This window comes from Phacochoerus africanus, chromosome 1 (assembly GCF_016906955.1).
Source record: "Phacochoerus africanus isolate WHEZ1 chromosome 1, ROS_Pafr_v1, whole genome shotgun sequence".
Classification (NCBI taxonomy): Eukaryota; Metazoa; Chordata; class Mammalia; order Artiodactyla; family Suidae; genus Phacochoerus; species Phacochoerus africanus.
Genome location: NC_062544.1, coordinates 131,168,008 through 131,194,232, shown reverse-complemented (window position 1 = coordinate 131,194,232; position 26,225 = coordinate 131,168,008). Strand labels below are relative to the sequence as shown.

General features: G+C 38.9%; 1 protein-coding gene across 1 annotated transcript in view; it reads left to right on the top strand.

Moving 5' to 3' along the window:
- The window catches only part of FRMD4B (FERM domain containing 4B), a 373,580-nt gene that overhangs the window by 97,244 nt on the left and 250,111 nt on the right, over nucleotides 1–26,225 (top strand). The window contains exon 2 of the mRNA XM_047779092.1: nucleotides 16,925–17,052. The gene's annotated coding sequence lies outside the window, so the exon portion shown is untranslated. The remainder of the gene's footprint in view (nucleotides 1–16,924; nucleotides 17,053–26,225) is intronic.

Genomic DNA, 26,225 nt, shown 5'->3' with positions numbered 1-26,225 from the left:
AAAAATACCCTTATCATGGGACCTAGCCATTCTACTCCAAGATATTTACAGAAAAGAAATTAAAATATATTTCCATATATCGTACTGGAATGTTCATGCAGCTGCATTCATGATAACCCCAAATTAGAAACATTCCAAGTATCCATCAGCAATGACCAGAAAGAGGTTGATACCCCAAATCTATAAACAGTTCATATAACTCAACAGCAAAAAAAAAACTTGGTTTAAAAATGGGCAGAAGGGAGGGTCCATTTCAACATGTAAGAACATGAATTAAGATGTTAAAACCAAACAAAAAAAAAAAAATTGGTAGAAGGCCTGAATAGACATTTTTCTAAAGAAGATATACACATGAAAAGATTCTCAACATAGTTAATTATCATAAAAATGCTAATTAAAACAACAGTGAGTTATCACTCACATCTGTGAGAATGGCTGTCATCAATAAGATAATTAAATAACAAGTGTTCATGAGGATGTGGAGAAAAGGAAACCCTTCTACACTGTTAGTGGAAATGTAAATTGGTGCAGCCATTGTGAAAAACAGTACAGAGGGTTCTTAAAAAACTAAAAATGGAACTACCATGTGGCCCAGCAATTTTACTCTGGGTATATATGCAAATAAAATGGAAACACTAATTTGAAAAGATACATACACCCCAGTGTTCATAGTTGGCCATATATAGAAGGAACCTAAGTATCAATCAATAGATGAGTGGATAAAGAAGATATGGCATATATATACAGTGGAATACTACTCATCCATAAGAAAAAAATGAAATTTTGCTATTTGCAACAACATGGATGGGCTTAGAGCATACTATGCTAAGCAAAATAAGTCAGAGAAAGACAAATATTGTATGTTATCTCTTATATGTGAAATCTAAAAAATAATGAGTTTAACAAAAAATAAACAGATGCACAGATACAGAGAACAAACTAGTGGTTACTTGTGGGGAGACGAAATGGGGGAGAGGCGAGTTAGGGGTAGGTATTTAAATGGTAAAGTTGACTGGGTATAAAGTAATAAGCTATAAGGATATATTGTATACACAGGGAATATAGCCAGTATTTTATAATAACTATAAATGGAATATAGCCTTTAAAAATAGTGAATTATTATGATGTACACTTGAAACTTATATTGTACATTAAATATACCTCAATTTTTAAAAAAAGCAGAAAACAGGGGAAGGAGTGGGGTGGACTGGGAATAAGGGGTTAATAGAGGCAAACTATTGCCTATGGAATGGATAGGCAATGAGATCCTGCTGTATAGCACTGGGAACTATATCTAGTCACTTATGATGGAGCATGATGGAGGATAAAGTGAGAAAAAGAATGTATGTATATAATGTGTGACTGGGTCACTTTGCTGTACAGTAGAAAATTGACAGAACATTGTGAACCAATTATGATGGAAAAAATAAAAATCATTAAAAAAATAAAAAATCCAGAAAACAAATATTCATCAGCAGATGAATGGATAAACAAATTGATGTGAAGCTATAGAATAGAATACTATAATATAAAGCAAAACAATAAAAAAGAACAAACTGCTGATATGTGTATCAACATGGATATGTCTCAGAAATATTAGGCTGAGCAAAAGAAGCCAGGTGCAAAAAAAATTCAGACTTCCTGAGTCAGTTTGTATGAAATTCTAGAAAAAGCACATCAAGATAATAGTGACAGAAAGCCAATTAGTGCTTCCTGGGGCTGAAGTGGGAGGCAAGGAGAAGAATAGAGTATGAAAAGATATGTGGTAACTTTTCAGGGGTTATATGTACTATATCTTGATTGACGTGATAGGTGCAGGAGTGTATATGTTTGCCAAAATCCAATGAGCTGGACACTTAAAATGGGAGTAGTTTATTGTCTATAAATTATAACTCAAAAAAGTTGATTTAAAAAATACTCTTTTTGTGCCATATATTAGGTTCCAGATATAAGTAGTATCATATGGTATTTGTCTTTCTCTTTCTGATTTACTTCACTCAGTATGAGAGTCTCTAGTTCCATCCATGTGGCTGCAAATGGTATTATTTTGTTCTTTTTGATGACTGAGTAGTATTCCATTGTGTATATAGACCACATCTTCTTAATCCAATCATCTGTCAGTGGACATTTGGGTTGTTTCCATGTCTTGGCTATTGTGAATAGTGTTGCAATGAACATGCGGGTGCATGTGTCTTTTTCAAGGAAAGTTTCATCCTGATATATGCCCAAGAGTGGGTCATATGGTAGTTCTGAGTATAGTTTTCTATGGTACCTCCACACTGTTCTTCATAGTGGTTGTACCAGCTTACATTCCCAGCAACAGTGCAAGAGGGTTCCCTTTTCTCCACACTGCCTCCAGCATTTGTTATTTGTGGACTTATTAATGATGGCCATTCTGACTGGTGTGAGGTGGTATCTTATGGTAGTTTTGATTTGCATTTCTCTAATAATTAGTGATGTTGAGCATTTTTTCATGTGTTTGTTGGCCATCTGTACATCTTCCTTGGAGAAAGGTCTATTCAGGTCTTTGCCCATTTTTCCATTGGGTTGTTGGTTTTTTTGCTGTTGAGTTGGATAAGTTGTTTGTATACTTTAGAGATTAAGCCCTTGCCAGTTGCACCATTTCAAACTATTTTCTCCCATTCTATAAGTTGTCTTTTTGTTTTATTTTTGGTTTCCTTTGCTGTGCAAAAGCTTGTCAGTTTGATTACGTCCTTTTCCACAGAAAAGAAAATCATGGACTTGGATAATAGATTTGTGGTTGCCAAGGGAGAGGGGGAGGAAGTGGGATGGATGGGGAGTTTGGGCTTAATAGATGCAGACTATGCCTTTCAAATGGATTAGCAATGAGATCCTGCTGTATAGCACTGGGAACTATGTCTAGTCACTTATGGTGGAGCATGATAATGTGAGAAAAAAGAATGTGTACATGTATATATGACTGGGTCACCATGCTGTACAGTAGGAAAAAAAATAATGAATTGGGGAAATAAAAATAAATAAATAAATACATTTTAAAAAAAGAAAAAGAAGAAAAAAATGTTTTGTAGTATTTCTCTTGTAGGTTCATTAGTATCTCTAGACTTGATTTAAGATCTTGATCCTAAATCAAGTTTTGGTATTTACTTACTGTAGGATCATGAATCTCATACTCACATGTATAAAATAAATATAATAACTGCAGGTGGCCAACTTTTTGGAATTGCCCTGAGAACCAAAAAGATGATGAAGTGGTAATATCACTTATTATGTGGAATCAAATAAAAAATGATATAGGAATTCTTGTTGTGGCTTAGCAGGTTAAGAACCCAGCATAGTATCCATGAGGATGGGTGGTCCAGTCCCTGGCCTTGCTCGGTGCATTAAGGATCTGGCATTCCTGCAAGATTCAGGCATAGATTGCAGATGTGGCTCAGATTCTGTTTTGCCATGGCTATGGGGTAGGCTGTAGCTGCCACTCTGATTTGACCCCTAGACTGGGAACTTACATATGCCACAGGTGTGGCCATAAAAGGAAAATAAATTGAAAAAAAACTTATTTAAAAAGCAGAAACAGTGAGTTCCTGTTGTCATGCAGCTAAAGCGAATCCAGCTAGTATCCATGAGGATGTGGGTTTGATCCCTGGCCTCAGGCAGTGGATTGGTGATCCACTGTTGCCATGAGCTGTGGTATAGGTCACAGACGCAGCTTGGGTCCCACATTGCTGTAGCTCTGATTCAATGCCTAGCCAGTGAACTACCATATGCCACATCTGTGGCCCTGAAAAGCAAAAAAAAAAAAAAGAAAACAACAACAACAAAAAACAAGAAACAGACCCACAGATTTCAAAACCAATTTTGGAGTTACCATCGTGGCACAGCAGAAATGAATCCAACTAGGAACCATGAGGTTTCAGGTTCAATCCCTGGCCTCGCTCAGTGGTTTAAGGATCCAGCTTTGCTGTGAGCTGTGGTGTAGGTCACAGATGCTGCTCTCATCTGATGTTGCTGTGGCTGTGATGTAGGCTGGCAGCCACAGCTGTGATTGGACCCCTGGCCTGACAACTTCCATATGCCACCGGTGCGGCCCTAAAAAAAAAAAAGGCAAAACCAATTTTGTGGTTACCTTAAATGAAACCACTGAGAGGAGGGAAGAATTGGAAAGGTGGGAATAACACATACATGCTACTGTATAAAATAGATGATTAACAGGAACCTGCAGTATAGCACAGGAAAATCTACTCAATTGTTTATAATGCTCTAAATGGGAAAAAAGAATGGATATATTCACATATATGACTGATTCACTTTGCTGTACACCTGAAACTAATACTACATTGTAAAGCAACTCTACTACAATAAAATTAAATTTTAAAAAAGGTGATGGAAGATGCAGAATAGAAGGACTGGAGCTTAGCTTCTCTCCTAAAAACAAAAAAAATTTACAATCAAATGCTGAGCAATCTTCAACCAAATGGACCGGAAACTTTCAAAAAGGTACCCTACTCCAGAAGACAAAGAGGAGGCCACATCAAGAGGTAGGAGGGGTGATTACGTGATATAAGCAACCCCATACCTCCTGGGTGGGAAGCCCCCCAGACTGGAAAGTAACTGTATCACAGAGACTCACCTATAGGAGTGAGAGTTCTAAGCCCCACATCAGATCCCCACATGTGGTGATATGGCATTGGGAGAAAGAGCCCCTGGAGCATCTGTTATTGCAGGCCAGTGGGGCTTGTGTTGAGGAGCTCCATGGGACTGGAGGAAGTGGAGACCCCATTCTTGGAAGGTACACACAGACTTTCTCATGTGCTGAGTCCCAGAGCAAAGCAGGGTCTCGGTGGGAGTCTGGTTTGGACCTGGCTATGGTTCTTGGAGTACCTTCTGGGAAAACAGGGGTGAATGTGGCTTGTTGTGAGGAAAGGACATAAGAAGCAAAGCTCTTGGGAATCTTCATCAGTGTGCATTACTCCAGAGGTGGCCATTTTGGGAAAATCTGGCCCCACCCATCAGCATTGAGAAGCTCCAGGCCAAATAACAATCAAGGTGGGATCACAGCCCCACCCATCAGTAAACAGGCCACCCCCCAGTCACACAGCCACCTCTAATCTCATTCAGAGACAAAGCCCCACCTACCAGAGGAATAGGAATCAGCTCCACCTACCAGTGGGCAGGTGTCAGTCACTCCCATCAGGAAGCCTGCAGCAAGCCCCCATACCAACTTCAGCCACAAGACACCAGAAGTAAGAGAGGCTATAACTCTATTATCTATAAAAAGGTCACCACACCAAAAACCTACAAAAAATGAAAAGATAGAGAATTATAACTTAGATGAGAGAGAAAGAACAAACCCCAGAAAATCAGCTAAGTGATCAGGAGATTCTCAGCCTCCAGGAAAAAGACTTTAGACTTTGATGCTAAAGATGATGCAAGACATTGGAAATAAACTAGAAGCAAAGATGGATAAATTATAGGAAACACTGACCAAAGAGATACAAGATATAAAACTTAAACAAGAAGAGATGCAAAATACAATAACTGAAATAAAAAATTCACTAGAAGCAGTTAACAGCAGAATACAGGAGGCAGAAGAACGAATAAGTGAGGTGGAGGACAGATTAGTGAAAATCATGGATGCAGAACAGAAAAGAGAAAGAAGATTGGAAACAAATTAAGAGAGTCTCAGAGAACTCTGAGACAACATTAAACACACCAATATTCTTATTATAGAGGTGCCAGAAGGAGAAGAGAGAGAGAAAGGGACAGAAAAAATATTCCAAGAGATAATAGCTGAAAAATTCCCTAACATGGGAAAGGAACCACTCACTCAAATCCAGGAAGTGCAATGACTACCATATAAAATAAACCCAAGGAGGGATACCCCAAGACGCATATTAATCAAAGTGACCACAATTAAAGACAAAGAGAAAATATTGACAGCAGCTAGGGAATAGAAACAAATGACATATAAGGGAACCCCAATAAGGTTATTGGCAGATTTTTCAGCAGAAACTCTGCAGGCCGGAAAGGAGTGGCATGATATACTTAACGTGATGAAAGGAAAAAACTTCCAACCAAGATTACCTTACCAAGCAAGGCTCTCATTCAGATTTGAAGGAGAAATCAACAGCTTCACAGATAAGCAAAAGCTAAGCGAATTCAGCAACACTAAACCAGCTTTACAACAAATACTAAAGGAACTTCTCTAGGCAGAAAAGGCCACAACCAGAAACAAAAATTCCACAAATGACAAGGCTCACCAGTGAAGGTATGTATACAGTTAAGATATGAAATATTCCATGCACAATTATGCCAGCAAAATCAGAACTCATGAGAAGAGGTGGGTACAAATGCAGGACACTGGAGATGCACTTGCAATTAAGAGACCAACATCCTAGAATGAGGAAACAGTAATCAGAGAAGTAAAAGAGATAAAAGGAGTCCAAATTGGAAAGGAAGAAGTAAAACTATCGCTATTTGCAGATGACATGATACTATACCTAGAGAATCCTAAGGACTCTACCAGAAAACTGTTAGAGCTCATCCATGAATTTGGCAAAGTTGCAGGATACAAAATTAATACACGGAAATTGATGGCATTTCTATATACTAACAATGAAAGAGCAGAAAGAGAAATTAGGGAAGCAATCCCATTTAACATCACATCCAAAAGAATAAAATACCTAGGAGTAAACCTGCCTAAAAAGACAAAAGACCTGTACTCTGAAAACTATAAGACACTGATGAAAGATATCAAAGATGACACAAACAGATCGACAGACATACCATGCTCTTGGATTGGAAGAGTCAATATTATCAAAATGACTATACTACCTAAGGCAATCTACAGATTCAATGCAATCCCTATCAAATTACCAAGGACATTTTTCACAGAACTCGAACAAAATATTTAAGTTTGTTTGGAAGCACAAAAGACCCAGAATAGCCAAAGATACCCTGAAAAAGTAAAATGGAGCTGGAGGAATCAGGCTCCCAGACTTCAGACTATACTACAGAGCAACGGTCATCAAAACCATATGGCACTGGCACAAAGACAGAAATATAGATCCATGGAACAGGATAGAAAGCCCAGAATTAAACCCGTGCACCTGCAGTCAACTCATCTATGACAAAGGAGGCAAGAATATACAGCGGAGAAAAGACAGTCTCTTCAATAACTGGTGCTCGGAAAACTGGACAGCCACATGGATAAGAATGAAATGAGAAAACTCTAACACCATACACACAAATAAATTCAAAATGGACTAAAGACCTAGATATAAGACCAAATACTATAAAACTCTTAGAGGAAAACATAGGCCAAACACTCTCTGACGTAAATGACAGCCACATCTTCTCAGATCCACCTCTTAGAGTGATGTCAGTAAAAACAAAAATAAACAAATGAGACCTAATCAAACTTAAAAGTTTCTGCACAGCAAAGGAAACCCTAAACAAAATGAAAAGACAACCCACAGAATGGGAGAACATCTTTGCAAATGAATTGACTGACAAAGGATTCATCTCCAAAATTTATAAACACCTCCTACAGCTCCATACCAAAAAAACAAACATCCCCATCAAAAAATGGGCAGGAGATCTAAACAGACAGTTCTCCAAAGAAGACATATGGATGGCCAAAAAACACATGAAAAGATGTTCACCATCACTCATTATTAGATAAATGCAAATCAAAACCACTGTGAGGTACCACCTTACACCAGCCAGAATGGCCATCATCAAAAAGTCGACAAACAATAAATGCTGGAGAGGGTGTGGAGAAAAAGGAACCCTATGACACTGTTGGTGGAATTACAAATTGGTGTGGCCGCTGTGGAATACAGTATGGAGATTCCTCAAAAAACTAAGAATAGAACTACCATTTGATCCAGCAATCCCACTCCTGGGCATCTATCCAGAGGAAACCATGGCTCAAAAAGACACATGTACTCCAATGTTCACTGCAGCACTATTTTCAATAGCTAAGACATGGAAACAACCTAAATGTCCATCGACAGAAGAGCGGATCAGGAAGATGTGGTACATATACCCAATGGAATATTACTCAGCCATTAAAACGAAAGAAATAACATTTTTAGCAACATGGATGGACCTAGAAATTATCATGCTAAGTGAAGTCAGCCATACAATTAGACACCAACATCAAATGCCATCACTGACATGTGGAATCTGAAAAAAGGACAGAATAAACTTCTTTGCAGAACAGATACTGACTCAGAGACTTTGAAGAACTTTGTTTCCAAAGAAGACGAGTTTGGGGAGTGAGGCAATTCACCAGGGGTGTGGGATGGAAATCGTATAAAATTGGATTGTGATGATCACTGTACAACTGTAAATGTAATAAATTCATCTAATAATAATAAAAAGTGATAAATGTGTAGAAGTGATTGTTAAAATAGGACACTGTGCAGAAAATTGGTGCTCGCTGCCAATCTGTGGTTCACTCTGACTCAGAGTGAAATTACCTTGCAATGAGGCCCATTTAAAGTTTCAGGTCATTGATCCTCTTATCTGTGCCCCAAATGAACTCTCCCCATATTGAACTCCGGACTGAAGCACAGAGAATCCTAGCACATTTCCTTAGCACTTTAAAAATACCTGCCTGTCTCAGTAGATATGACATACTGATCCACCCACTCAGACTCTGAGCCCGTCATTGACAACCTACACAGCTGCTCCCCTAAGTCAAGACACACTGAACGAGTCATCTTAGCTTGTCACCTAAGTTTAAGTTTCCTTTGACATCTTTGAAGAATCTTCTGTTTCCAGGGCAATGTGCTGTGTGAGAGACTAGCCTAGTTGCGAAGTGACAATGACGATATTCACAGGAGAGATGTCTCTTCTGCAAATTAACCACTTGTCTTCTGGGCAAGGAATTGAGTTTTGATTCTGAAAGGACAGGGAGCATTGAAAAGTTGCGTCAAAGTGAACAGTCACTGACTGTCTACTGTGTGCATTGTCCTGGGCCCTTGGGCTTTAGTACTGTGTGAGCAAGATCTTCCTCCTCATAGAGCTTACATTCTTGCTTATTGGGGGAGGAAACCAGCAATCAAACAATATAATTTCAGGACCATCCAGGGCATAAACAGGGGTAGAGAATAACATACATTCAGGTTGATACTATTTAGGATACAGTGGTCAGGGAAGGCACTGTGGGTTAAGTGGGAATGAGTGGATGGAGCCATTTCTAAGACAATCTGGAGAAACAGTGATCTAAGTAAGCAGTGGGGACAGTAAGTGAGAATGAGCTTGGCAAAGGAAGGAAGGAAAAAAGAGGCCACTCTGAGAAGTGCCCAGGGTGCAGGGATGATTGTCATGCTGTGAGGTTTGTTTTGAGAGGTGAAGGGGGATGGGGTTTACATTTTATTCTGTGAAAATTAGAAGACAAGGAAGAGTTTTAAGCAAAGAGAGAAATGAACTGATACACAAATATGGCCACCTTATGAAGAAGGGATTGACTCAGGGGTTAAGAGGGGAAGAGTTCACATTGTGGCTCAGCAAGTTAAGAAGCCAACTAGTGATCGTGAGGATGCAGGTTCAATCCCTGGCCTCTCTCACTGGGTTAAGGATCTTGTGTTGCCCTAAGCTTTGTGTGGGTCACAGATGAGGCTCAGATCTGCTGCTGCTGTGGCTGTGGTGTAGGCTTGACCCGTAGCCTGGGAACTTCCCTATGCTGCAGGTGTTCCTCCCTCCCCGCCCCCCGCAAAAAAAAGAGGGGAAGTTGGCAAGAAGGCTGTGGAAGCAGGCTAAGGGAAAGATCGTGGAGGCTTGGACTAGGAATGGCATTGGAAGTAAGGAGAGAAGAACAAATGGAAGGGAGAGCTGCTAGGATTTAATGAATGGGAAATGGGGTGATGAAAAAAAAGAATTCATAGCTTTATGGGCTGAACAATACAGAGGTGATGGGAGTCTTTCTTAGGAGACCACCTGGCCTGATTGGCTGGGATGTCTGCATTTTTTGTCCACCATTAGATAAGCAGTGACTAAATGGCTCCAAAGATTGGAACAGCAGTTCGTGTTTGTAAATATTCTGTGATGGGAACTCTGGTTGTAAAGACCATATCATCTCTCTCTGTGATCCTCTAGACATTCTAATAAGCGGGTGCTGGAAATGTCATGATCTTCTAATCACAACCTTCTTTTGTTGAAGCCTTTTTCTGCAGACACCAGTTCAGGGCAAGATCCAAACCCTCTCTGGCTTCTGTTGTTTGTTGCTGGTGTGTCACTGTTCACAACATGCTCACTGCAGGGGGAGGGTTCTGAAAAATTTACTTTTGCTCTGGGAGACTTTTGGGAAGGTTGCCTGTTTTTGTTAATTATGGCTTGGGAAGTACTTTGTCAGAAATTTTGAAACCCAGAAGTCTAAAAAAATTACAAGGTATTATTAAATATGTAAGTATTGCTAATTTCTCTTTGTGGTGTGAGATTTCGGCTGAGACTGGATCTTGGGACTGTTCATTTCCATGTTTTCCATCTCATATAGAGTCATAGATCCAATTTTGCCTATTAAAAGCAAATTTTAAATTTGTTTTAAACAATCTGTTGGTTAAGGCTGTGTTGAGATCTCATTTTCTATATTCATGGAGAGGAGAGTAATAAGCTTAGCCCCTGAGTAAGCTCCTTAGCTTATGAAAATCACGTTTGAGTAACAATAAGAAATGTTATCTTTTAAAATGTTTTGCATTATTTTCTTTTCCATTTAAAATATAAGCTCATTCTAAAAAAAAAAAAATGGAATATACAAAATGAAAATCATCCAAAGCCTAATCACAAAGAAATCCATACAGAAAAAAGACTTGTGGTTGCCAGGAGGGAGGGGGAGGGAAGGAGAGGGACCAGGAGTTTGGGGTTAATAGATGCAAACTAGTTCATTTGGAGTGGATAAACAGTGAGATTCTGCTGTTTAGCCCAGGGAACTATATCTCATCAATTGTGATGGAACATGATGGAGGATAATGTGAAAAAAAGAATGTGTATGTATATATGTATAACTGGGTCGCTTTGCTGTTTAGCAGAAATTGACAGAACATTGTAAGTCAGGTGTAATTAAAAAATTTAAAAAAAGAAATTCATGCAATGTTGATGCTTCTCGTAAAATACAAGAGCTAGAAGGGCCCTGATCAGTTATCTGCAACTTCTTGTTTTGCATATGAAGCAACTGAGGCCCAGGACAGCAGAATCTAGAGCCCAGGTTTCCTTCCTACCAGTTTTGAGCTGCTTCCCTGATTGTTTTAATGGCTTCATAAGTACTTCATGAGACTCTTGGGGTCTCAGCAGAGGCACAAGGGTCTTCTACACCCTCTCCTTGAGTAAAGGGCCTGTGATACATCTTGACCTTAAGCCGACATGTGGCTCCATCTGCCCCCTGGTGTTCAGGAGGTTGCATGATCTTTTCTTCTTTGTGTCCCTTCCTTTGTGGGTTTTTGTTGGTTGGTTTGTTTGATTTTTTGTTTCTGCTTTTTAGGGCCACACATGCAGCATATGCAGGTTCCCAGGCTATGGGTCGAATCAGAGCTAACACCACATCTGAGCCACATCTGCGACCTACACCACAACTCAGGGCAATGCCGGATCCTTAACCCAGTGAGCTAGGCCAGGGATCAAACCCGCAACCTCATGGTTCCTAGTCGGATTCGTTTCCGCTGCGCCACGACGGGAACTCCCCCTTTGTGGTTTTTAAATAAATTGCCTTGACTTAGGTGAGTGTTTCCCAAAGGGTGTTTGGGGACCACCTGCATCAGAATTATCAAGGGTGTGAGTTGAGAATGAAGACTCCTGTGCCCCCACCCAGGTTTGTGGAATCACAGCCTCTAGGGTTGGAACTGGGAATCTCACTTCTTAAACTCAAATCCATTGAAAAATTATAGTTTGTCAGTAGGGGTAAAAGTAGTTATATTTATTCATTCAAATTGTCTAATCTTTAATGGATAGATAGGTAGATAGATCAATAGATAGGTAGATGTTTGTAAATGGATAAAAAGTTTCTGACTCCTTCCATGCAGAGTAACTATTAATGGTTTTTTCTTAGGCATAAAAATGAGATGAGTGGGAGAGTGGGGCTTTCATTGTTCTAAGATACTTCTAAGCTGGTAAAACCATTTTAGAAAATAATTTATTAGAAATTAAGTCAAACTTGTGCATATCTTACAAGCCAATCATTCGAGTACTTTTTTTTTTCTTTTTAGGGCCACACCTCAGGCATATGATAGTTCCCAAGTTAGGGACTGAATCTGAGCTGCAGCTGCCAGCCTAGGCCACAGCCACAGCAATGAGGGATCTGAGCCGTGTCTGTAACCTGCACCACAGCTCACAGCAATGCTGGATCCTTAACCCATTGAGCAATGCCAGGGATTGAACCTGAATCCTCATGCATACTAGTCGGGTTCATTTCCACTGAGCCACAATGGAAAGTCCAGTTCTTTTATTTAAAGATATGCATCTTTTCATACAAATAGCCCATAAATAAAGCCAGTGCTTTCATATGATGCTGAAAGAAAATTTTCTCTATTACAACTTTGGAGAAAAAACTGACCATATTGATGATGCCCTGGGATGGTGGGTGTTACTTTGCTTAAGGATTTTCTTAAGGGATTTTCAGTGTTAATTTTTACCACACACAGTTTTCACTTTGAGCTGTCTTTAGAAACAACTGCTATGTAAGATGAACTTTTACTACATATATCCCCCCTTGATGTTTGAAAATACATATATATTTTCAAGACTCTGAGAATCCTACAGTAAAGAAACCTGACTGACATAGTTTAAATCAGGAGTTGGCAAGCTGTCTCTGCGAAGGGCCAGATAGTAAATACTTTTAGCCTTGTGTCTGTCATAATGATTCAGCTGTGCAGTTGTCGTTTCATAGCAACCATAGACAATCCATAAATGAATGAATGTGGCTGTGTGTCCATAAAACTTTATTTACATAATCAGGTCTGAGCAGGCTAGATCTGGTTTCTAGGCAGTAGTCGTCTGACCTCTGACTTAGACCATCATGACTTATATTTATGTAATGATGGCCATTCCTGCCTTTAAAACACACACACACACACATACAAAACCCAATCCTGGAGACTTGAATTCCTGAATTCAATAGAGGGCTTCATCTCTTCATGAATGACACTCAAGGTGAATGACATGTAGCATGTTGTCACTTTTCTAATGTCTGGATGCTCATTGCTGTGGCACCAGCACTAATTACTTAGCGGGTGCAATGCGCTGAATTGTGGCTTCCCCAAAATTCTTATACTGAAGTTCTAACCCCTAGCACCTCAGACTGTGACTATACAGAGAGATAAGGGCCTCTGAGGGGGTGATTAAATTAAAGAGACTGGTAGGGTAGGCCCCAATCCAATCTGACCTGTGTCCTTACAAGAAGAGGAGATTTGGACATGGAAGGAGACATCAGGGATGTGCAGGTACAGAGAAAAGACCATGTGAAGAGGCAGCCAGAGTGTGGCCATCTGCACGCCTAGGAGAGAGGCTTTAGGAGAAATGGACATGCCAGCACCTTGATCTTCAACTTGCAGCCTCCAGAACTGTGAGAAAAATAAATTTCCATGTTTAAGGCACCCTGTCTGTAGTATTTTGTTGTTTATGGCAGGTTTAACAAACTAATATATGGGGTGATTGTAACTCATCCATCCTAAGTCATTGAGACTATGCACTTCTTTGCTTCTCATCAAGTACCTAATGTCACAATTGTCTTTCACTAGATTTTAGGGGTGATCTTATATGATATATGCTAATTGCATTTACACATTTGATATGTATGAAGATCTTAAAACACATCCATCATGCATGTTAAGAGTCATTGTAGGAGTTCCCGTCGTGGCTCAGTGGTTAGCGAATCCAACTAGGAACCATGAGGTGTGGGTTCGATCCCTGGCCTTGCTCAGTGGGTTAAGGATCTGGCGTTGCCGTGAGCTGTGGTGTAGGTTACAGACGCGGCTTGCATCCTGTGTTGCTGTGGCTGTGGCATAGGCCAGCGGCTACAGCTCTGATTTGACCCCTAGCCTGGGAACCTCTATATGCCGCGGTAGTGACCCAAGAAATTGCAAAAAGACAAAAAAAAGAAAAAAGAGTCATTGTAGAATGTATTGCCATAATGCTCTTAGCTCACCTTTCCCCTCTTCCTTTCTTAATTCTCCTTCCAAATACTTTGCATTCCATGTCTATTCCTGGGCTATGGGATTTTCAAATAGGTGCACATTTCCTTGACTTACAGTGCTGTTTTCATAGACTGGACGTCAGTGAGCCTGGGACCATGTAGTCAGAGAACTTACTAGCTGTGTGTAACCTCAGACAAGGTATCACATTTCCCTGATACCATTTCCTCATCTTCATGATATAATAATGCCAATATTATATGCAGAGTTTCTAATGCCTTAGGAGCAATGTAAGTGATGTGCTCAGCTATGGCTTATGGTGGGCAGTCAGTATTGGTAGTTTTCTAGGCAAGCAGAACCTGCCTGTTCAGATCTCTTTTTTATGTCCTTGTGATCTGAGCAGACATAAGCTTTGCAAAAGAAGTAAAGACTAAAAGAAGTAAAGGACTTAACTAATTCCTCAAACATGATGCTGAATGCCGCTTATTAAATCATTATTTATAAGGCTTAACTCCTCAAAGAACTTTTGTTACCTGGTGGACCCATGACAGTTGTGGAGAGATTCAATAAAGCAGAAAATAAACTAAGTCATTCCCTGTGTACAGTCTTTTGCAAATCACTTTCTCTCTCTCTGAGGCTCGTTTATCTAATCTATAAAGTAGGGGCTTGGACTGCAATGTATCTCTAGTATATTCTTTCTAAGCCCAACATTTTACCTAAAAGTCACGGGGACCAAGGGGATGACTGGGTGTAAGAGGTCTTCATCCAGACTTAATGTGACCCAAACCATTACCCCATCCCATGACTATACTCTATCAACATTAGAATTCATTGTTTAGATTTAATGCAGTTAGCATTTTTTTTTCTTTTTACAGCTGCACCCGAGGCATATGGAAGTTCCAAGGCTAGGGGTCAAATCAAAGCTGCAGCTGCAGGCCTATTGCCACAGCCACAGCAATGCTGGCTACATTTGCAACCTATGCTGCAGCTTGTGGCAACACCAGATCTTTAACCCACTGAGTGAGGCCAGGGATAGAACCTGCATCCTCACAGAGACTAGTCAGGTTTTTAACCCTTTGAGCTATAATGGGAACACCATAATGTAGTTAGCATTTTAATGATTAATTTTAAACACCTAACATAAAATTAGCCTCTAATTAGCTTGAAGAGCTATTTTCTTCCTAAAAGGATGCTGAAAAATATTGCCTATAAGAAAGTCCCAACCTACACCATGCTCTCATTGTAAATGTGTTTTTGGAATATGTAGTTCCATACCTGAGTCCAAACTCATACTTCTCACTGCATGACAGATTAGTAAGTCAGTTAAAAGACAAGCTGTTGGGGCAAGGAATAGGGACTTTATTCAGGAAGCCAGCAGTTGGAGAAGATCGTGGACTAGGGTCCCAAAGAACCATCTTACCTGCATCAGAATTCAGGCTTTTTTTATACGAACAGGGGAGGGAGTGTGATTGGCTGTTACAAACTTCTTGGTGTCACAGTCTTTTGCTCTTGCAGCCGTCTGCATAGATCTAGTCAGAATGTTCCTATAAGCCTCACCACAAACATTATTCTTTGTTCTGTAACTTTTTATCTCTTTACGAAGTGAAAAGTGTTATATCTTTGAAGGTCAGAGCCTTGGGATTTTAGGCTAGAGGTGATTTTTTTAGTTAGTTTCTTTGGCCACACCTGAGGCATGTGGAAGTTCCTGGGCCAGGGATCAAACCCCTGCCATAGCAGTGACCCAAGGCACTGCAGTGATAATGCCAGATCTTTAACCTGCTGCACCTCAAGGGAATTCCAGGACGACATTCTTTTACGAAAGAAGCAGAGCCAGCCTGACTAAGCACAAGCAACAGAGCACAAGGGTTAGATCTAACGGGATAGATCCAATATGGAGTCAGGTTTGTCTTTCTCTGTTAAGAGTTCCTGTTAGAAATGATGGATTTGTCATCTGGCAGCAGTAAGGATCGAGGGGGCAAAGGTGCTTGTGAAGGAATCATACCAAGTGCTTTTTGCTTCCTGCTGTCATCTTCTACCTCACACCTGCACCCACCTCTAAGAGGCGAGGATCAGATGGCATGGGATGGGACTATATCGGTGATGGTGCAACTGTAGAGTTTCTTTTAACCACAAGGCAGACAGTGAACACACATCTGCCGCCTCTACCCTCCTTTTCTTGTCCTGCTATGTGTGATACAGTTTGAACCCACAGTTGACAAAGTAGAAGTGTGTTTTCTGACCTAAGGAGAGTTTCTGGGAAAAAGCTATTTCCTTTTCTGCTATAGAGAGAATGACAAATACATATAGATGAATGTATCTTATGGTGCAATACACACACACTAAATTTCATCAGTATTCGTGACATATGCTTCATTCTCTCCACATCTATTAAAAATAAGATTCCGAAGAGCCATTCTGGTTTCAGTAATTCTGAAACACAAATTCTGAGATGGTGTTTTATTGAGTTCTTCTGCTCTGACAGCCCTGATTTTACAACTGACTGTAGGTAACTTTTAGTGCCTCAGAATCTCCTACAGAGAAAGAAACCTAACAGTCGATATTCAAGGGAATGCCTTACATAAGAAGCCAAATCAGTATCAAATCTTTGATTATTAAGGAGGTTAGCCTCTTTTTATTTGTATTTTGAGACAGATCTATTCTAAATCTCATCTAATTAGGCGAATTTCAAAAACTGTGATTACACTATCCAACCAGGGAAAGCTAGAAATAAATTAGAAGTGTCACTAATTTGAAGTTTCTAGTTCTTTCCTATGTGCCTACAGAAATCAAGGAACATCCTCCCTTCCGTGTTACAGGTTTTGATAAGAAATCCAGAGGAAAGAATGTGTGAAGAAAAAAGATGACATCTGTGCCTGGCAAACAGAATCCAAAAGTTATTACAGTGAAAACAAAAGGAAGGCAAAACAGTACTTACTAGTTCAAGGTAAGCGGACGCCTCTGCAAATGCTGAGCTCTGATACGTTAGAACAGGAAAGTAAGTTTATGCATGTTTGTGTGCGAGTAGAGTTGGCTTATCAAGTGGGGATAGGATATGATATATATGATATGATCAAAACATTTATGTTATGAGCAATGAGGAAGAAAATCAGTAAATACAGTTGGTCCCTTACTCTCCCATAAAAGCTAAGTACCCAAAAGTTAAATAATCAATTACGTTTTACAAAGAGGTTCTCAGAAATAAAAACAAGCAAACCAAAAATAACAATGCTCTAACTCTTCTTTGCCATAGACACATTTCCTACAGTATATCTCCAACATTTTATTTGCATGTTTGTAAAAATTTTTTTATTCGCAGTTGAACATTTGACCAGCTTAAGTTCAGTGGACAACTGAGCAATGCTAAATGATTATTTTTATACATGCAAGGATTTTCTTCCCTTGTTTAGTTGTAGTAAAGATATGCTTTATATCTTTTATATCAATGCTTTGGGATTTGTTTCCATTGTTATTGCTCTTTAGAATACAGTAAGGGGGAAAATGAAATATTCCAGTGGTTGCTATGGCCTTGCCATAACAATAACAGTGCAATAGAAACCAAATGCAATGTGTAGGTAGCACTCCCATATGATCACTCAAGATTTTTCTGCATTTGCTGACTTCAGTGATTCATATTTGATAGGCAAAGGTGATTTGAGGGGTATTGATGTAAATATGTAAAAAATAAGAATTGTGGAGTTCCCGTCGTGGCGCAGTGGTTAACGAATCCAACTAGGAACCATGAGGTTGCAGGTTCGGTCCCTGCCCTTGCTCAGTGGGTTAACGATCCGGCATTGCCGTGAGCTGTGGTGTAGGTTGCAGACGCAGCTTGGATCCTGCATTGCTGTGGCTCTGGTGTAGGCTGGTGGCTACAGCTCCAATTGGACCCCTAGCCTGGGAACCTCCATATGCCGCGAGAGCGGCCCGAGAAATGGCAAAAAAAAAAAAAAAAAAAAAAAGACAAAAAAAGAATTGTGCATTAGTAGAATGTATATCAGTTAAAAACAGCATTTTCCCAGTTGTCTCATGATGCTTCCTCTTGTGAAGTAAATGGCGGGACTACACTTCCTATGTGCTAGCCACTGCTGGAAAAGACTAGTGTGTGGCCATCAAGGACATGAACTGTGATGAAAATCATCAATCTTTCTTTGCCTCATTTTCCTTGAGTAGAGGAGGATGAGTAGATGAACTGAGTTAATATATGCACAGCACTTGGACAAAGGTCCAGTATGTAAAGAGTGTTTAATAATTATTAGCTGATTTCTTTTCATTGAGTAAGATGTACTTTGGGGTGGACATTTAGGTTGTTTGTTTTGGGGCAGGTAGAGGTGTGGGAAAACCCCAAAGACGTCATGGAAGTGGAGGGTGATATGTCTAACCTTGGGCATATTTGCCCTCTGTGACAGTCTCTTGTTGGAACTGCCCAGGCAGCAGGCAGAGATACAAGGAAGTTACAGGGGAGTTGAAGTCATTTCTCAAATTTTTACTGATTTAGGAACTTTGAGAATATTGGAGAATATAGGCTTAAATGATAGGCTTTTTACATCACAAATTGACTCAGCTCAGGCTCTTTGCTGTAACCTATAAGGCTTGGTGTGACCTGGTGCTACCTGTTCTCCCAAGCCTCACCCCTTAGTTCTTCATGCGCACTCTTACCTCCTTCCTGACCCTCTAAATCACACCAGCTCTTTTCCACTTGAAGCCTTTGCACACACTCCCCAATGCAACCTGAGGGGGCGCTCTCTCTCTCAGCACATGACTCCTGGCCTTTTCCTTCAATCTCAGATTGGAGTTTCTCTGTCTTCTCTGCTCAGAAAGGTCCCTTTGTGATGTTGTCTTCCAAAGATATCATTTGTACTGACTTTGTCATCCACACTGACTGCAAGAACTTTTTTTTTGTCCATATTCTTGCCACAAAGAGCGTTCAAATTGTTTTTCATCCTTGCCAGTTTAACTGATGATATATGTGGTGATTTAAGTTGGTATAAGGGAAGAGGCAGAGTTATTCCATGAGGGCCGAGGTTAATCATTCATTATCTCACCTTAAGAGCCTGTTTCCTTTGTAGCACTCATCATTACCAGGAATTACTGTCTTTATTTTGCTCTTTCCTTATTTTTCACTTGCTTTTTTTCACTTGTAAGTTAAAAAGTGGATAAGTTCTGTGAGGCCTGGGGTGGTGTTTGCCTTTTCACAGTTATATTCTGGGTTCCAGGCCCAGAAACTGCAGTATTGGAAGTGCTATAAAAACATTTGGAGAGTGAAAGAACGAATGAGAGAAACAGGCTCCCTGCCCTCAGGAACACAGGTCTCATCAATGAAATAGAGAATTGCTTTGTGTTATTGGTTCAGAAAGAGAGTGAGGATGGAATCAGTGGGTCTCAAAAAATTAGACTCATGTAGGCAGGATCAATATTCTAATCCTTAACAACCAGTCAGCAAAAATAAAGGTCAGTTGGAACAGGCATTGGCTATAGTGCTGGGCAGGGTGTTAACCCTCAGTTGCTGGATTGTGGGGAGGTGGGTAGGATTCAGAGATGGGACTCAGGATAGTGATCTATTACCAGCCATTGTGGAGGAATTGTCAGTATTTAAACATCAAATGCAGGCGTATGTGTGTATTCCTACTAAATATCAGCCCTGATTATAGAAAAAAGTCGTACCCCTTCTGGTACTGGAATCCCATTCTCTGCCTTTATCTGGAGGATCTTGACATCCTCATACTTCACCTTCGAGTGCCCTCTGCACTCATGACACACCCATATGTCCTTTCTTGTACATACTTAGTTTAGTTATTTATTTATTGGCCACACCTGCAATGTACCGAAGTTCCCCCACAAGGGATCAAACCCGCACCATAGCAGTGACGCCAAGCTATGGCAGTGACAATGCCAGATGCTAGACCCACTGAGCCACCAGGGAACTCCACCTTATGCATACTTTAAATAAGCAAACTTATCACCTGTCAGACTGGCAAGGATGAAAGAAATTCCAAATACTCCTTGTGGGAAAGATGTGGACAAAAAAGCTCTCTTATCACTGTTGATGAGAATGTCAGTAGGGGTGATATTTTTGGCAGCTAAGTTGGCAGTTTCTATCAAATTGTTAAATGCACATTTCTATTGACCAAATAATAGAATTTCTGGGAGTTCATCTTCCAAACTGGAACAAATACAAAATGATGTAGGTACAAGTATGTCCACTCTAGCACTATTTTAATAGCAAAAGTATGGCAGCAGTTTATATGTCTATTAATAGAGGGTAGTAAATAAATAATGGTACTTCCATCTACTAGAATGATGTGGCTTTTAAAAAGTGTTAGGATAGATATCTAAAATGTATTAAGTAAAATGGGGAAAAAAGCTGCTAAAATTGTGTATAATCTTGTTTGTTAAAAGCAAATGACCACAACCAAAGTGTCCATCAGCAGATTAATGGATAAGCAAAATTTGGTATATAATGGAATATCATGTAGCCATTAAAAAGGATGAAGTTCTAATACATGCTAAAACATGGATAAACCTTGTAAACATTATGCTGTGTGACGCAAAGGGACAAATATTGAATGATTCCACTTATATGAAACATCAAGAATAGCAAACTCATAGAGATAGGAGGTAGATTGGTGATTATGTGGAGCTGGGGTGAGGGAAAGATGGGGAGTGAATGATTCATGGGTCCTGTTTGGAGTGATGAAAAAGTTTTGGAAATAGGTAGTGGTGATTATCACACAACAGTGTGAATGTCATTAATGCCACTGAATTGTACACTTAAAAATGATTGAAATGGCAGGTTTTATGCCATAGATATTGTGCCACAATTTAAAAAACTTTAAAGAAGGAGAAAATGAACAGACAAAAAATAAAAAGAGGAAAACACATGCATGCGTGCCCACGCACACCATCTAGTCTGGAAAGACGTGTTCGAATTGTTGAGGGTGGTTATGTCTAACAGATGGAATTCAAGGAAGAACAGAAGAAAATTTTGTCCTGTGTACTTTTCTATTTTTGGCATTTTTCACAGTAAGCATCTATTTTGTAATTTCTTTAATTGAAGGGTTTTTTAAAAGTCGACCTAACCTGTGGTAAAACCTTGGAGTTGGTACAATTTTCTAGCTTATATAACTGAAACAATCCTAAAGGTCTGTTTGCAGTTGAACTTGCTTGCATCTAACATCCCTGTGCAATGTTTAACCTAGGGTGAGAGTTTAATTATGGTTTAAAACACGGAATGGTTTTCCTTCCCAAGATTAAATTACATCTTGTAGAAAAACAGGCTCTCAAATTTAGAAAGAATTTGGTCTTCTGTTCCCTCAATGAGGACTGACTCTTCTATCTAGTAATTTACTGTAAAGCAAGATGCTTCTATTTGTAGTTTTACATCCCTTTCTTTGATATTTAAGGCATGTTGGCTATTTAAAAAAAAAAAAAAAAAAAAAGATCCTCAAGCTCAGAACACCTGAAAGTTTTTATGCAGACTAAGAGATTTTTAAAAACCTTAATAAATTGTTGCAGAAAATACCACTTTAATGGGTCACCCATTGTATCAAAAGTTTAAACCCTATAATGGGATCATAAATTGGTGTCAGTAAAGAGAAAATATGGAAGGAGGCACTTACCAGGCTACTAATGTTTGTTACCTCAAAGAGATTCTCTGATGGATGACATCAGATGAAAGAGTATTTATTTTTCTTTATATGCTGGTTTGGTATTGAATTGTTATCATTAAGGCCCTTTCTTTTTAAAATTTTATTTATTTGTTTATTTTTTCTACTGTACAGCATGGGGACCAAGTTATACATCATGTATACAAAATTTTTCTGCCCATTGTCATGTTGTGATGTAAGTATCTAGACATAGTTCTCAGTGCTACACAGCAGGATCTCATTGTAAATCCATTCCAAGAGCAATAGTTTGCATCGTTAACCCCGAGCTCCGATCCCTCCCACTCCCCCCCCCCCCCCCCGGCAACCACAGTCTACCACAGTCTATTCTCCAAGTCCATGATTTTAAGGCCTTTTCTTAATCACTTTATTAAGGTATAACTGACCTATAATAAACTGCATATATTTAAAGTGTAAAATTTGAGAAAGCATTTTTTGTTAACTATATGAGGAGATGGATCTTACCTAATCTCATTTGGTAATTATTTCCCAATATATGTATGTCAAGTCATTGTGCACCACATCTTAAACTTACCCAGAGCTGTATGCCATTTCTATCTCAATAAAACCAAAGAGAGAGGGAAAGATGGTAGAATGATGAAATGGACAAGATACTTTCAAATATAATTAAGACAGAGGATTATCAGATAACTACAACTATCTTGCTTTGTCTTGAATGTTCAGCACCACTTAGGCAATAAAATAAAGGAACAGGTCAGAACTAAGAAGCCCCCAAAATTAAAAATTTAAAAATTAAGTGTACAACTTGATGTTTTGACCTACGCATATACCCATGAAACCATCACTTTAATCAAGATAATGAAAATTTCCATACTCCTTTGTAATTCCACCTTTCTACCCCACCCAGCGCCTGTCTTGCCCCAACAACCACTGATGTTGTTTCTGTCATTTTGCAATATTTTTCATTTCCTATTATTTCATATAAGTGAAATCATGTAGTACATAATCCTTTTGTCTGGCATCTTTCACTCAGCATAATTATTTTGAGATTCATTCGTGTTATAGTGTGTATGATATTTCTTTTTTTTTTTTTTTGTCTTTTTAGGGCTGGACACTTGGCCTATGGAAATTCCCAGGCTAGGGGTCGAATTGGATGTGTAGCCACCGGCCTATACCACAGCCACAGCAATACCAGATCTGAGTTGTATCTGTGACCTACACCGCAGTTCACGGCAATGCTGGACCATTACCCAATGAGTGAAGACAGGGATTGAACAAGCATCCTCATGGATGCTAGTCGAGTTCATTACCACTGAGCCACATCGGGAACTCCTCATTCCTTTTTATTGTTGAGTTGTATTCCATTATATGAATAAACCCCCATTGGTTTATTTATTCACTATTGATGGACATATGAGTTGTTTGTAGGTTTTTACTGTTATAAATACTGCTACTATGATTGTTCATGTACAAGTCTTTGTATGGACATATGCTTTCATTTCTCTTGGGTTAACACTCATAAGATGGAATACCTGGATCATATGGTTGATATATGTTTAACATTTTAACAAATTGCCCAACTGTTTTCCAAAGTGGTTGTACCATTGTACATCCCCACCTGCACTGTGAGTACTTGGTATGATCAATCTTTTTGCATTTTACCTATTCCAATAAGTATGCAGTAGTAACTCACCGTGGTTTCAACTTGCATTTCCCTAATGACAAATGATGTTGAGCATCTTTTCATGTTCTCACTTGCCATATTCTATCTTTTGTGCGTTTTCCCCCAAGTTGGTTTGCTTTCCTAATAAGTTTTGAGAGTTCTTTTGTGTATTCTGGATACAAGTCCTTTATTAGGAATATACTTTGCTAAGGTTTACTCCCAATTTCTAGTTGTTTTTTTTTTTTCTTCTCAACAGTGTCTGACAAAGAGCAGATGTTTTTAATGTGTGTGACTTGTAATTTGAATTATTACAGTGAGGGACATTTAAAGATATTTGTGAGCCCTAGGAATTTTTACACTTAGATAATTACTCCACATAGTATCAAGCATAATAAAATGCACAGGTATCCCACATAATAAATAATTTATTACTCTGTACATTGTTTAAAGACTCTATAATTTTGGAGTTCCTGCTGTGGCACAGTGGATTAAGAATTTGACTGCAGCTGCTCAGGTGCTGTGGAGGTACAAGTTCTTTTCCCAGTCAGGCCCAGTGGGTTAAAGGAGCTGGCTGCAGCATAGGTTACAGCTTGGCTTGGATTCTTTCCCTAGTCTGTGAACTTCATAAGCTGAGGGTGCAGTCATATAATAAAATAAAATAAAAAACAACAACTATAATTTTGCTTTTGAAATTGTTATAAGAAATTCATTTTATTATTTGCTATAAATTTTCAGAACTTATCATGCATTCTTGTTGATTCATGCCAAGTAAAAAAAAAAAAATCAAACCTAAAAATTATTTTTAAAAATAATGCAATCTGTGAATACTATGACATCATATAATGAAGTGGGGAACATGTTAGCTCCTATAGATATGAAGTTAAATATTTATTACTTTAGATTGGGTAGTTTTCTTTTCATATTTAAAAGCCAGTATGTTTGTTTGCATGTTTTTTAGTTCTTAGAACAATTATTCTAGGTGTCTGGAAATATGTGTAGTTTCTAGACTTGGGTTAAAACAGTCTGGTTAAAATACATTTGAAGAAAAGTAAAATAATTAATACATTTTTAAAGAAACACAAATAATTTAAACATTTTCCCAGGTCTGTAACATAATCATTAGGTGTGAGTAATAGGATTTAAAGCAGATTCTTGAAGCCTGACTGGCATTTAGAACACTAAATAGTGAGGAATTTGCTGTGTTTCTGCTGGTACCTGAATTTCCTGCTGAAGTTAAGATTAAAACAAACAAAGAGACTCCCCTGAGGCTCTGAATCTCACTAAATGTTGGCTGTTATTTTTTAAATTTCTTATTTTTAAAATTTGTTTCAAAATTAATGCCTGATTTTTTGTAAAAATGCACAAATAGTAAAAGTATTTTGTGATGTTGAAAATTAAAAGCTCTCATTATCCATGCCTCAAAGTTAACTGGTAAACACTTTTTAAATTAAAACAAATAAGCAACAGACACAACACATATCCTTTTTTTCCCCTTTCAAAGCAAGGAGCAACTTTAAAACCATCAAAAATGTGGAGTTCCCATTGTGGCTCAGGGGTAATGAATCTGACTAGTATCCATGAGGATGTGGGTTCGATTCCTGGCTTCACTCAGAGAGTTAAGGTTCCAGTGTTGCTGTGAGCTTTGGTGTAGGTTACAGACACAGCTCAGATCTTGCTTTGCTGTGGCTGTGGTTTAGGCTGGCAGCTAGAGCTCTGATTCGACCCCTAGCCTAGGAACTTCCATGTGTCATGGGTGTGGCCCTAAAAAGACAACACACACACGCAAAGTATCAAAAATGTATTTAATACGTCTTTGAAATGAAGATTTTCATAAAGTAAAGATTTTCATTTATTTCTGTATATATATGATATATATGAAAAATCTCAATATATGGAAATCCCAATGTCAGATGATGAGTGCTAGTGATTGAAATATGTGCTCTTCCTATGGAAGTCAGCTTGAAAATTATGTAGAAATGTTAAATACGCAACATCACTAATCATTAGGAAAATATACATCAAAGCCACATTGAGGTAGCACTTCACAGCAGTTATATATATAAAGTGTTTGTGAGTCTGTGGAGAAATTGGAATCCTTTGCACTATTGATGGGGATGTAAAATGATGCAGCCATGGTGGGAGACAGTGTGGAGTTTCTTTAAAATGGAATATTATTCAGCCTTTTAAAAGGAAGGAAATTCTAACTTATAGCACAATATGGGCAAATGATGAAGATATGCTAAATGAAGTGAGACAGACACAATAGGACAAAAATTAGGCTAAGTGAAATAAGGCAGACACATTTATATACAGTATAAAGTTCATAGAGACCAGATGCAGAAAGGTGGTTGTTAGAGGCTGGAGGGAGGGGGAAAATTGGTATATATAGTGTCATTTGGGGATGATGAAAGTATTCTAGAGCTGAATTATGCTGATGATTGCCCAACAGTGTAAATGTACTTTAAAAATGGTTTAAAAGTTTTGTTTTATATAAATTTTACCACATTTTTAAAAAATGTTATACATGCACCTGTATGTTCATAGCAGTGGTATTCACCATAGCCAAGACATGGAAACAACCTAAATGTCCATTGAAGGATGAATGGATTAAGAAGCTGTGGTACATATACACAATGGAGTACTAATCAGCTATAAAAAACAAGGAAATCATCCCATTTGCAGCCACACAGATGCAACTAGAGATTCTCATACTAAGTGGAGTAAGAACGACAAAGGAGTTCCCGTTGTGGCTCAGTGGTAACTAACCCGACGAGTAACCATGAAGATGTGGGTTTGATCCCTAGCCTCACTTAGTGGGTAAGGATCCGGTGTTGC